The sequence below is a fragment of the Rutidosis leptorrhynchoides genome, chromosome 9 (genome assembly GCF_046630445.1).
Source record: "Rutidosis leptorrhynchoides isolate AG116_Rl617_1_P2 chromosome 9, CSIRO_AGI_Rlap_v1, whole genome shotgun sequence".
NCBI lineage: Eukaryota > Viridiplantae > Streptophyta > Magnoliopsida > Asterales > Asteraceae > Rutidosis > Rutidosis leptorrhynchoides.
The window spans coordinates 160215329-160228226 of record NC_092341.1 but is presented as its reverse complement, the minus strand read 5'-3'; positions in this window follow the sequence as shown (position 1 = coordinate 160228226).

The window sequence follows — 12898 nt, the reverse complement described above, 5'->3', positions numbered from 1 at the left end:
ATTACATATCCTTTATATCTAATCCATACACCAATGACCAAAAACACCTACAAACACTTTCATTCTTCAATTTTCTTCATCTAATTGATCTCTCTCAAGTTCTATCTTCAAGTTCTAAGTGTTCTTCATAAATTCTACAAGTTCTAGTTTCATAAAATCAAGAATACTTCCAAGTTTGCTAGCTTACTTCCAATCTTGTAGAGTGATCATACAACCTCAAGAAATCTTTCTTATTTACAGTAAGATATCTTTCTAATACAAGGTAATACTCATATTCAAACTTTGATTCAATTTCTATAACTATAACAATCTTATTTCGAGTGGAAATCTTACTTGAACTTGTTTTTCGTGTCATGATTCTGCTTCAAGAACTTTCAAGCCATCCAAGGATCCTTTGAAGCTAGATCCATTTTTCTCATTTCCAGTAGCTTTATCCAGAAAACTTGAGGTAGTAATGATGTTCATAACATCATTCGATTCATACATATAAAGCTATCTTATTCGAAGGTTTAAACTTGTAATCACTAGAACATAGTTTAGTTAATTCTAAACTTGTTCGCAAACAAAAGTTAATCCTTCTAACTTGACTTTTAAAATCAACTAAACACATATTCTATATCTATATGATATGCTAACTTAATAATTTAAAACCTGAAAACACGAAGAACACTGTAAAACCGGACATACGCCGTCGTAGTAACACCGCGGGCTGTTTTAGGTTAGTTAATTAAAAACTATGATAAACTTTGATTTAAAAGTTATTCTTCTGGGAAAATTATTTTTCTTATGAACATGAAACTATATCCAAAAATCATGGTTAAACTCAAAGTGGAAGTATGTTTTCTAAAATGGTCATCTAGACGTCGTTCTTTCGACTTAAATGACTACCTTTACAAAAACAACTTGTAACTTATATTTCTGACTATAAACCTATACTTTTTATGTTTAGATTCATAAAATAGAGTTCAATATGAAACCATAGCAATTTGATTCACTCAAAACGGATTTAAAATGAAGAAGTTATGGGTAAAACAAGATTGAATAATTTTTCTTGTTGTAGCAACGTGAAAATTGGTAACAAATCTATATTAATCATATACTGGCTAACTTATATTGTATTATACATGTATTCTAATATATTATGTAATCTTGGGATACCATAGACACGTATGCAAATGTTTTGACATATCATATCAACCCATGTGTATATATTATTTAGAACAACCATAGACACTCTATATGCAGTAATGAGGGAGTTAGCTATACAGGGTTGAGGTTGATTCCAAAAATATATATATACTTTGAGTTGTGATCTAGCCTGAGACGTGTATACATTGGGTTGTGGATTGATTCAAGATAATATACATCAATTTTTTTCTGTACATCTAACGTTGGTCAACTAGTTGTAGGTTACTAACGAGGACAACTGACTTAATAAACTTAAAACATCAAAATGTATTAAAAGTGTTGTAAATATATTTTTGAATATACTTTTATATATATGTACATATTTGTTATAGGTTCGTGAATCGACCAGTGGCCAAGTCTTACTTCCCGACGAAGTAAAAAAATCTGTGAAAGTGAGTTATAGTCTCACTTTTAAAATCTAATATTTTTGGGATGAGAATACATGCAGGTTTTATAAATAATTACAAAATAGACACAAGTACGTGAAACTACATTCTATGATTGAATTATCGAAATCGAATATGCCCCTTTTTATTAAGTCTGGTAATCTAAGAATTAGGGAACAGACACCCTAATTGACGCGAATCCTAAAGATAGATCTATTGGGCCTAACAAACCCCATCCAAAGTACCGGATGCTTTAGTACTTCGATATTTATATCATATCCAAAGGGTGTCCCGGAATGATGGGGATATTCTTATATATGCATCTTGTTAATGTCGGTTACCAGGTGTTCACCATATGAATGATTTTTATCTCTATGTATGGGATGTATATTGAAATATGAAATCTTGTGGTCTATTGTTACGATTTGATATATATACATTAAACCTATAACTCACCAACATTTTTGTTGACGTTTAAAGCATGTTTATTCTCAGGTGAATATTAAGAGCTTCCGCTGTTGCATACTAAATTAAGGACAAGATTTGGAGTCCATGTTTGTATGATATTATGTAAAAACTGCATTCAAGAAACATATGTCGATGTAATATATTTCTATTGTAAACCATTATGTAATGGTCATGTGTAAACAGTATATTTTAGATTATCATTATTTGATAATCTACGTAATGCTTTTGAAACCTTTATTGATAAAATAAAGGTTATGGTTATTTTAAAAATGAATGCAGTCTTTGAAAAATGTCTCATATAGAGGTCAAAACCTCGCAACGAAATCAATTAATATGGAACGTTTATAATCAATATGAACGGGACATTTCAGGGACTATAACTCACTTTCACAGATATTTCCTTCCTCAGAAATAAGACTTGGCCACGGATCGATTCACGAACCTATACAAATACGTACATATATATCAAAGTATGGTCAAAATATAATTACAACCATTTTTATTATATTTTAAAGATTTGAGTGTATTAAGTCAGCTGTCCTCGTTAGTAACCTACAACTAGTTGTCCACAGTTAGATGTACAGAAATAAATCGATATATATTATCTTGAATCAATCCACCACCCAGTGTATATAAGTCTCAGGCTAAATCACAACTCAAAGTATAAATATGTTTGGAATCAACCTCAACCCTGTATAGCTAACTCCAACATTACTGCATATAGAGTGTCTATGGTTGTTCCAAATAATATATATACATGGGTCGATATGATATGTCAAAACATTTTCATACGTGTCTATGGTATCCCAAGATTATATAATATATTAGAATACATGTATAATACAATATAAGTTAGCTAGGATATGATTTGTATAGATTTGTTAAACATTTCCCGTAGCTAAAAAGATCAAAAATATTCAATCTTGTTTTACCCATAACTTCTTCATTTTAAATCCGTTTTGAGTGAATCAGATTGCTATGGTTTCATATTGAACTCTAATTTAAGAATCCAAACAGAAAAAGTATAGGTTTATAGTTGAAAATTTAAGTTACATGTCAATTACTAAAGAGGTAGTCATTTTCGTCGAAAGAACGACATCTTGATGACCATTTTGAAAAACATACTTTCACTTTGAGTTTAACCAAGATTTTTGGATATAGTTTCATGTTCATATGAAAAATCATTTTCCCAGAAGAACAACTTTTAAATCAAAGTTTATCATAGTTTTTAATTATCCAAACCAAAACAGCCCCCGGTTTCACTACGACGGCGTATATCCGATTTTATGGTGTTCATCGTGTTTCCAAGTTTTAAATCATTAAGTTAGCATATCATATAGATATAGAATATGTGTTTAATTGATTTTAAAAGTCAAGTTAGAAGTATTAACTATTGTTTGTGAACAAGTTTAGAATTAACTAAACTATGTTCTAGTGATTACAAGTTTAAACCTTCGAATAAGATAGCTTTATATGTATGAATTGAATGATGCTATGAACATTATTACTACCTCAAGTTTTCTGGATAAAACTACTAGAAATGATAAAAATGGACCTAGCTTCAAAGGATCCTTGGATGGCTTGAAAGTTCTTGAAGCAGAATCATGACATGAAAACAGTTCAAGTAAGATTTTCACTCGAAATAAGAATGTTATAGTTGTAGAAATTGAATCAAAGTTTGAATATTAATATTAAATTGAATTAGAAAGATAACTTACTATAAATAACAAAGGTTCCTTGATCTTATATGATTACTTGGAATGGATTAGAAAGCTTGGAAGTAGACTTGCAAACTTGGAAGTATTCTTGATTTTTATGAAACTATACTTATGGAATTTATGAAGAACACTTAGAACTTGAAGATGGAACTTGAGAGAGATCAATTAGATGAAGAAAATTGAAGAATGAAAGTGTTTATATGTGTTTTTGGTCGTTGGTATGTGGATTAGATATAAAGGATATGTAATTTTGTTTTCATGTAAATAAGTCATGAATGATTACTAATATTTTTGTAATTTTATGAGATATTTCATGCTAGTTTCCAAATGATGGTTTCCACATGTGTTAGGTGACTCACATGGGCTGCTAAGAGCTGATAATTGGAGTGTATATACCAATAGTACATACATCTAAAAGCTGTGTATTGTACGAGTACGAATACGGGTGCATAAGAGTAGAATTATTGATGAAACTGAACGAGGATGTAATTGTAAGCATTTTTGTTAAGTAGAAGTACTTTGATACGTGTCTTGAATTCTTTCAAAAGTGTAAGAATACATATCAAAACACAACATGTATATACATTCTAATGGAGTCGTTAAGTCTTCGTTAGTCGTTACATGTAAGTGCTGTTTTGAAACCTTTAAGTTAACGTTCTCAATTAATGTTGTTAATCCAATGTTTATTATATCAAATGAGATGTTAAATTATTATATTATCATGATATTATGATGTATGAATATCTCTTAATATGATATATACATTAAAATATCGTTACAACGATAATCGTTACATATAAGTCTTCTTTCGTAATTCTTGAGTTAGTAGTCTTGTTTTTACATATGTAGTTCATTGTTAACACACTTAATGATATATTTAAATATCATTTTATCATGTTAAATATAGTGTATCAATATCTTAATATGATACATATATATTTAGTAGACATTATCATAACGATAATCGTTATATATATCATTTCGAGTTTCTTAACTTAGTAATCTCATGTCTTATGTATATCACACATTGTTAATACTTAGTGAGATACTTACTCATCATAATCTCATGTCAACCATATATATATGTCTATATATACCACAACATGTAATTTTTACAATATTGTAACGTTCGTGAATCGCTGGTCAACTTGGGTGATCAATTGTCTATATGAAACTTATTTCATTTAATCAAGTCGTAATAAGTTTGATTGCTTAACATGTTGGAAACATTTAGTCATGTAAATATCAATCTTAATTAATATATATAAACATGGAAAAGTTTGGGTCACTACAGTACCTACCCGTTAAATAAATTTCGTCCCAAAATTTTAAGCTGTTAAAGGTGTTGACGAATCTTTTGGAAATAGATGCGGGTATTTCTTCTTCATCTGATCTTCATGCTCCCAGGTGAACTCGGGTCCTCTACGATCATTCCATCGAACCTTAACAATCGGTATCTTATTTTTCTTATGTCTCTTAACCTCACGATCCATTATTTTGACGGGTTCTTCAATGAATTGAAGTTTTTCATTGATTTGGATTTCGTCCAATGGAATAGTGAGATCTTCTTTAGAAAAACATATCTTCAAATTCGAGACGTGGAAAGTGTTATGTACAGCCGCGAGTTATTGAGGTAGCTCCGGTTGGTAAGCTACTGGTCCGACACGATCTATAATCTTGAATGGTCCAATGTACCTTGGATTTAGTTTCCCCCCATTTACCAAATCGAACAACGCCTTTCCAAGGTGAAACCTTAAGCATGACCATTTCTCCAATTTCAAACTCTATATCTTTTCTTTTACTGTCCGCGTAGCTCTTTTGTCGACTCTGGGCGGTTTTCAATCGTTGTTGAATTTGGATGATTTTCTCGGTAGTTTCTTGTATTATCTCCGGACCCGTAATCTGTCTATCCCCCACTTCATTCTAACAAATTGGAGACCTGCACTTTCTACCATAAAGTGCCTCAAACGGCGCCATCTCAATACTAGAATGATAACTGTTGTTGTAGGAAAATTCTGCTAACGGTAGGTGTCGATCCCAACTGTTTCCGAAATCAATAACACATGCTCATAGCATGTCTTCAAGCATTTGTATCGTCCTTTCACTCTGTCCATCAGTTTGTGGATGATAGGCAGTACTCATGTCTAGACGAGTCCCCAATGCTTGTTGCAACGTCTGCCAGAACCTTGAAACAAATCTACCATCCCTATCAGAGATAATATAGAAGGGTATTCCATGTCTGGAGACAACCTCCTTCAAATACAATCGCGCCAACTTCTCCATTTTGTCATCTTCTCTTATTGGCAGGAAGTGTACTGACTTGGTGAGACGATCAACTATTACCCAAATAGTATCATAACCACTTGCAGTCCTTGGCAATTTAGTAATGAAATCCATGGTAATGTTTTCCCATTTCCATTCCGGGATTTCAGGTTGTTGTAGTAGACCCGATGGTTTCTGATGTTCAGCTTTGACCTTAGAACATGTCAAAAATTCTCCTACATATTTAGCAATATCGGCTTTCATACCCGGCCACCAAAAGTGTTTCTTGAGATCTTTATACATCTTCCCTGCTCCGGGATGTATTGAATATCTGATTTTATGTGCTTCCTTAAGTACCATTTCTCTCACATCTCCATACCTTGGTACCCAAATTCTATCAACCCTATATCCGGTTCCATCTTCCCGAATATTAAGATGTTTCTCTGATCCTTTGGGTATCTCATTCTTCAACTTTCCTTCTTTTACAACCCCCTGTTGCGCCTCCTTTATTTGAGTAGTAAGGTTAGTACGAATTATTATATTCATAGCTTTTACCCGTATAGGTTCTCTGTCCTTTCTACTCAAAGCGTCGGCTACGACATTCGCCTTCCCCGGGTGGTATCGAATCTCAAAATCATAATCATTCAACAGTTCAATCCACCTGCGTTGTCTCATATTCAGTTGCTTCTGATTAAATATATGTTGGAGACTTTTGTGGTTGGTATATATAATACTTTTGAACCCATATAAATAATGCCTCCAAGTCTTTAATGGAAAAACAACAGCACCCAATTCCAAATCATGAGTCGTATAATTTTGCTCGTGAATCCTCAATTGTCTAGACGCATAAGCAATCACCTTCGTTCGTTGCATTAATACACAACCGAGACCTTGCTTTGATGCGTCACAATAAATCACAAAATCATCATTCCCTTCAGGCAATGACAATATAGGTGCCGTAGTTAGATTTTTCTTCAATAACTGAAACGCCTTCTCTTGTTCATCCTTCCATTCAAATTTCTTCCCTTTATGCGTTAATGCAGTCAAGGGTTTTGCTATTTTGGAGAAATCTTGGATGAATCTTCTGTAGTAACCAGCCAATCCTAAAAATTGACGTATATGCTTCGGAGTTTTTGGGGTTTCCCAATTTTCAACGGTTTTGATCTTTACTGGGTCCACCTGGATACCTTCTTTGTTCACTATGTGACCGAGGAATTGAACTTCTTCCAACCAAAATGCACACTTTGAAAACTTTGCGTACAGTTTTTCTTTCCTCAATACTTCTAGCACTTTTCTCAAATGTTCTTCGTGCTCTTGATCATTCTTTGAGTAAATAAGTATGTCATCGATGAAAACAATGACAAACTTGTCAAGATATGGCCCACACACTCGGTTCATAAGGTCCATGAATATAGCTGGTGCATTAGTCAATCCAAATGGCATAACCATAAACTCGTAATGACCATAACGCGTCCTAAAAGCAGTTTTTGGAATATCATCCTCCTTTACTCACATTTGATGATATCCAGAACGTAAATCGATTTTCGAATAAACCGACGAGCCTTGTATTTGATCAAATAAGTCGTCAATTCTCGGCAGTGGATAACAGTTTTTGATGGTAAGTTTATTCAACTCTCTGTAGTCAATACACAACCTAAATGTACCATCCTTCTTCTTGACAAACAAAACAGGAGCTCCCCATGGTGATGTGCTTGGTCGAATGAAACCACGTTCTAATAGTTCTTGCAGTTGGCTTTACAGTTCTTTCATCTCGCTGGGTGCGAGTCTGTAAAGAGTACGAGCTATTGGTGCAGCTCCTGGTACAAGATCTATTTGAAATTCAACAGATCGATGTGGAGGTAGTCCCGGTAATTCTTTCGGAAATACATCGAGAAATTCTTTTGCGACGGGAACATCATTGATGCTCTTTTCTTCAGTTTGTACTTTCTCGACGTGTGCTAGAACAGCCTAGCAACCTTTTCTTATTAGTTTTTGTGCCTTCAAAATACTAATAAGTTGTAGCTTCGTGTTGCCCTTTTCTCCGTACACCATTAAGGGTTCTCCTTCTTCTCGTACAATGCGAATTGCATTTTTGTAACATATGATCTCTGCTTTCATCTCCTTCAGCCAGTCCATGCCAACTATTACATCAAAACTCCCTAACTCTACTGGTATCAAATCAATCTTAAATATTTCGCTACCTAGTTTAATTTCTCGATTCCGGCATATATAATCTGCTGAAATTAATTTACCATTTGCTAATTCGAGTAAAAATTTACTATCCAACGGTATCAATGGACAACTTAATTTAGCACAAAAATCTTTCTATCCGCACCCGAATCAAACAAATCGTAAACAGATTTATTGTCAATAAGAAATGTACCCATAACAAGCTCCAGGTCTTCCTGTGCCTCTGCCACGTTAATATTGAAAACTCTTCTGCGGCCTTGTCCATTCGTGTTCTCCTGGTTCGGGCAATTTCTAATAATGTGGCCCAATTTTCCATATTTATAACAAACTACATTGGCATAACTTGCTCCGACACTACTTGCTCCGCCATTACTCAATCCGACACCATTTGTTCCTTTCGTTCTGTTAACCCCTAGTCCGTAGACCTCACACTTCGCCGCGCTATGACAATTTCTTTTACACTTGTTGCAAAATTTGGTGCAGAACCCCGAGTGATACTTTTCACACCTTTGGCATAGCTGCTTCTGATTGTTGTTGTTGTTGTGGTTGTTATTGTTGTTGGGATGATTGTTGTAGTTGTTGTTGTGCCGTTTGTTGTAGTTGCGATTGATGTTGCGATTGTTGGGATAGTTGTTGTTGTTTTGGTGACTCTTATCACCGTTTTCCTCCACTTTCTTTTGACTAGCTTCACGTTTTCCTCTTCGACCGCCTGTTCTTTAATTCTTCCCTCAATCTGGTTCAATAGGTTGTGAGCCATTCTACATACCTTTTGTATGGAGGCAGGCTCGATATATATATATATATATATATATATATATATATATATATATATATATATATATATATATATAACTTATATCTTCTTGGATTCTCTCTGGTAACCCTTTCACAAACGCGACGATCTTCTCTTCCTCATCTTCGAACGCTCTCGGACACAATAGGCACAATTCTGTGAATCGTCTTTCGTACGAAGTAATATCGAATCCCTGTGTTTGTAACCCTCTAAGTTCTGACTTGAGCTTATTGACCTCGGTTCTGGGACGGTACTTCTCGTTCATCAAGTGCTTGAATGCTGACCACGGTTGCGCGTAAGCAGCATCTTGTCCCACTTGCTCTAGATAGGTATTCCACCATGTTAACGCAATATCTATGAAGGTATGCGTAGCGTACTTCACTTTGTCTCCTTCAGCACACTTATTTATGGCAAACACCAATTCAACTTTCTCGGTCCACCGTTTCAATCCGATTGGTCCTTCGGTCCCATCAAATTCTAAAGGTTTGCAGGCAGTGAATTCCTTGTAGGAGCATCCTACACGATTTCTTGCACCGTTAGCTGTATTGCTAGATTCAGAGTTATTGTTGGTATGTAGCGCGGCCTGTACTGTGGCTATGTTTGAAGCAAGAAAGGCACGAAATTCCTCTTCGCTCATATTCAAGGTGTGTCGAGTAGTCGGTGCCATTTCCTTCAAAATAGTCAAATGAAACAAGTTAATCATATAGAATATTGAGAGTAGTCAATAGTATCTCGTAGCATAATATGAACTCATTTATAAAAGCTTTTTCTTCATATTAGCGTTTTATAAGTTTAAATTCGGGTACTACCTACCCGTTAAGTTCATACTTAGTAGCTAATATACAATTCAACTACTACAATTCCATATGAAAAACTGATTATTATAATATATTACATACAAATATTCTTCAAACTTACAACTTCGCTATATTACATATAACATGAAATATAGTACACTATGATACAGGACAGTTTTGAAGATAAATCTAGTTAATATGCAAGTTGTTCAGCAAAGGAAATAAAGACACGTAATTCATAAGTCCAGAAACAAGTCATGCATTCTGGTTTTACTAAGACGACTTCCCATCATTGATCTTGTGGAAAATAACCGTTATGACCATTGGCTAGGCAACATGTTGTAATGTCGTCAAAAGGATGAGGGTTTCGTAATGTCCAACAGCCCCGTAATAATCTAAAAACCTTGTTTCTCACCCCAACTACTGAATCTGTCACTTGTGGGATAGTTTTATTTAAAAGCTGCAATCCGATGTTCTTTTTCTCACTTTGGTAAGAAGCGAACATCACTAACCCGTAAGCATAACATGCTTCTTTATGTTGCATGTTAGAAGCTCTTTCTAATTCACGAAATCCTATGTTGGGATATGTTGAGTCAAAATAGGTTCTTAACCCGTAGCGTAAAATTGCATTTGGGTTCCCCGTATTTAATGCTTTAAAGAAAACATGGCGTAACTTAAAGTCTCCCCAATGTGATATACCCCACCTATCAAAGGAAAGCCTTTTATAAACTAAGGCATTTCTAGAAAGTCTTTCAAATGTTTGACAAGTTAATTTCGCCATAACTAAATGTGCTGATGAATTCTGACCGACTCTAGACAAGATTTCCTCAATCATATCCTCTGGTAGGTCTTCTAAAATATTCGGTTGTCTACCCTTAACGTCCATTTTTTTATACTATAAAATAGACAAGGATTAGATTCGTATTAACAAACAATACAAGCAATTTTTACATAGAACATAAAAGTACAAGCACACTACAATACATTTATTACACAACATGCTCACACCCCTCTAATCCGAATCACTGGTTTCTTCTTCTTCGGACTTGGTTCTTTTTCCTAATCTTCTAGGGATATATGATGTTCCTCTAATACGAGTCATCGTTTTCCACATTGGTTTAGAAAAACCTGGTGGTTTAGAGGTTCCCGGGTTATTGTCACGATATTGAAAATACGGGTGTTGACGGTACATATAAAATTCATCGGGGTTGGAATCAGATTTCTCTATTTTGATGCCTTTTACCTTATTATTTTCTTTTGCCTCATTAAATTGGGTTGGGGTAATTTCTATAACATCATCGGAATCCTCATCAGGATCCGATTCATCGAAAAATTGGTAATTTTCCCAATATTTTGCTTCCTTAGCGGAAACACCATTGACCATTATTAACTTTGGTCCATTGGTTGAGGATTTTCTTTTATTTGACCGGTTTTCTGTGGTTCCTACTATTCCCCCTCCGAAACCTCTTCTTCTTCCGGATCCTCTTCTTCTAGTTCCTCTTCTTCCGGTTCCTCTTCTTCCGTTTCCTCTTCTTCCGGTTCTTCGGGAACTTGTGAATCTTGCCAATATATATTCGACTCTTCGTTATTATTAGGTGAGTCAATGGGATTTGTGCTAGAGGTAGACATCTATCACACAATATCAAACATGTTAAGAGATTAATATATCATATAATATTTACATGTTAATAATATATAGTTTCCAACAAAAATGTTAAGCAATCATTTTTAAAGAAAACACGATCGAAGTCCAGACTCACTAATGCATCCTAACAAACTCGATAAGACACACTAATGCAAATTTTCTGGTTCTCTAAGACCAACGCTCGGATACCAACTGAAATGTCCCATTCATATTGATTATAAACGTTCCATATTAATTGATTTCGTTGCGAGGTTTTGACCTCTATATGAGATGTTTTTCAAAAACTGCATTCATTTTTAAAACAACCATAACCTTTATTTTATCAATAAAGGTTTTAAAAACATTATGTAGATTATCAAATAATGATAATCTAAAATATACTGTTTACACACGACCATTACATAATGGTTTACAATAGAAATATATTACATCGACATATGTTTCTTGAATGCAGTTTTTACACAATATCATACAAACATTAACTCCAAATCTTGTCCTTATTTTAGTATGTAACAGCGGAAGCTCTTAGTATTCACCTGAGAATAAACATGCTTTAAACATCAACAAAAATGTTGGTGAGTTATAGGTTTAACCTATATATATCAAATCGTAACAATAGACCACAAGATTTCATATTTCAATACACATCCTATACATAGAGATAAAAATCATTCATATGGTGAACACCTGGTAATCGACATTAACAAGATGCATATATAAGAATATCCCCATCATTCCGGGACACCCTTCGGATATGATATAAATTTCGAAGTACTAAAGCATCCGGTACTTTGGATGGGGTTTGTTAGGCCCAATAGATCTATCTTTAGGATTCGCGTCAATTAGGGTGTCTGTTCCCTAATTCTTAGATTACCAGACTTAATAAAAAGGGGAATATTCGATTTCGATAATTCAACCATAGAATGTAGTTTCACGTACTTGTGTCTATTTTGTAAATCATTTATAAAACCTGCATGTATTCTCATCCCAAAAATATTAGATTTTAAAAGTGGGACTATAACTCACTTTCACAGATATTTCCTTCCTCGGAAATAAGACTTGGCCACGGATCGATTCACGAACCTATACAAATATGTACATATATATCAAAGTATGATCAAAATATAATTACAACCATTTTTATTATATTTTAAAGATTTGAGTGTATTAAGTCAGCTGTCCTCGTTAGTAACCTACAACTAGTTGTCCACAGTTAGATGTACAGAAATAAATTGATATATATTATCTTGAATCAATGCATGATCCAGTGTATACATGTCTCAGGCTAAATCACAACTCAAAGTATATATATTTTTGGAATCAACCTCAACCCTGTATAGCTAACTCCAACATTACTGCATATAGAGTGTCTATGGTTGTTTCAAATAATATATATACATGGGTCTATATGATATGTCAAAAACATTTTCATACGTGTCTATGGTATCCCA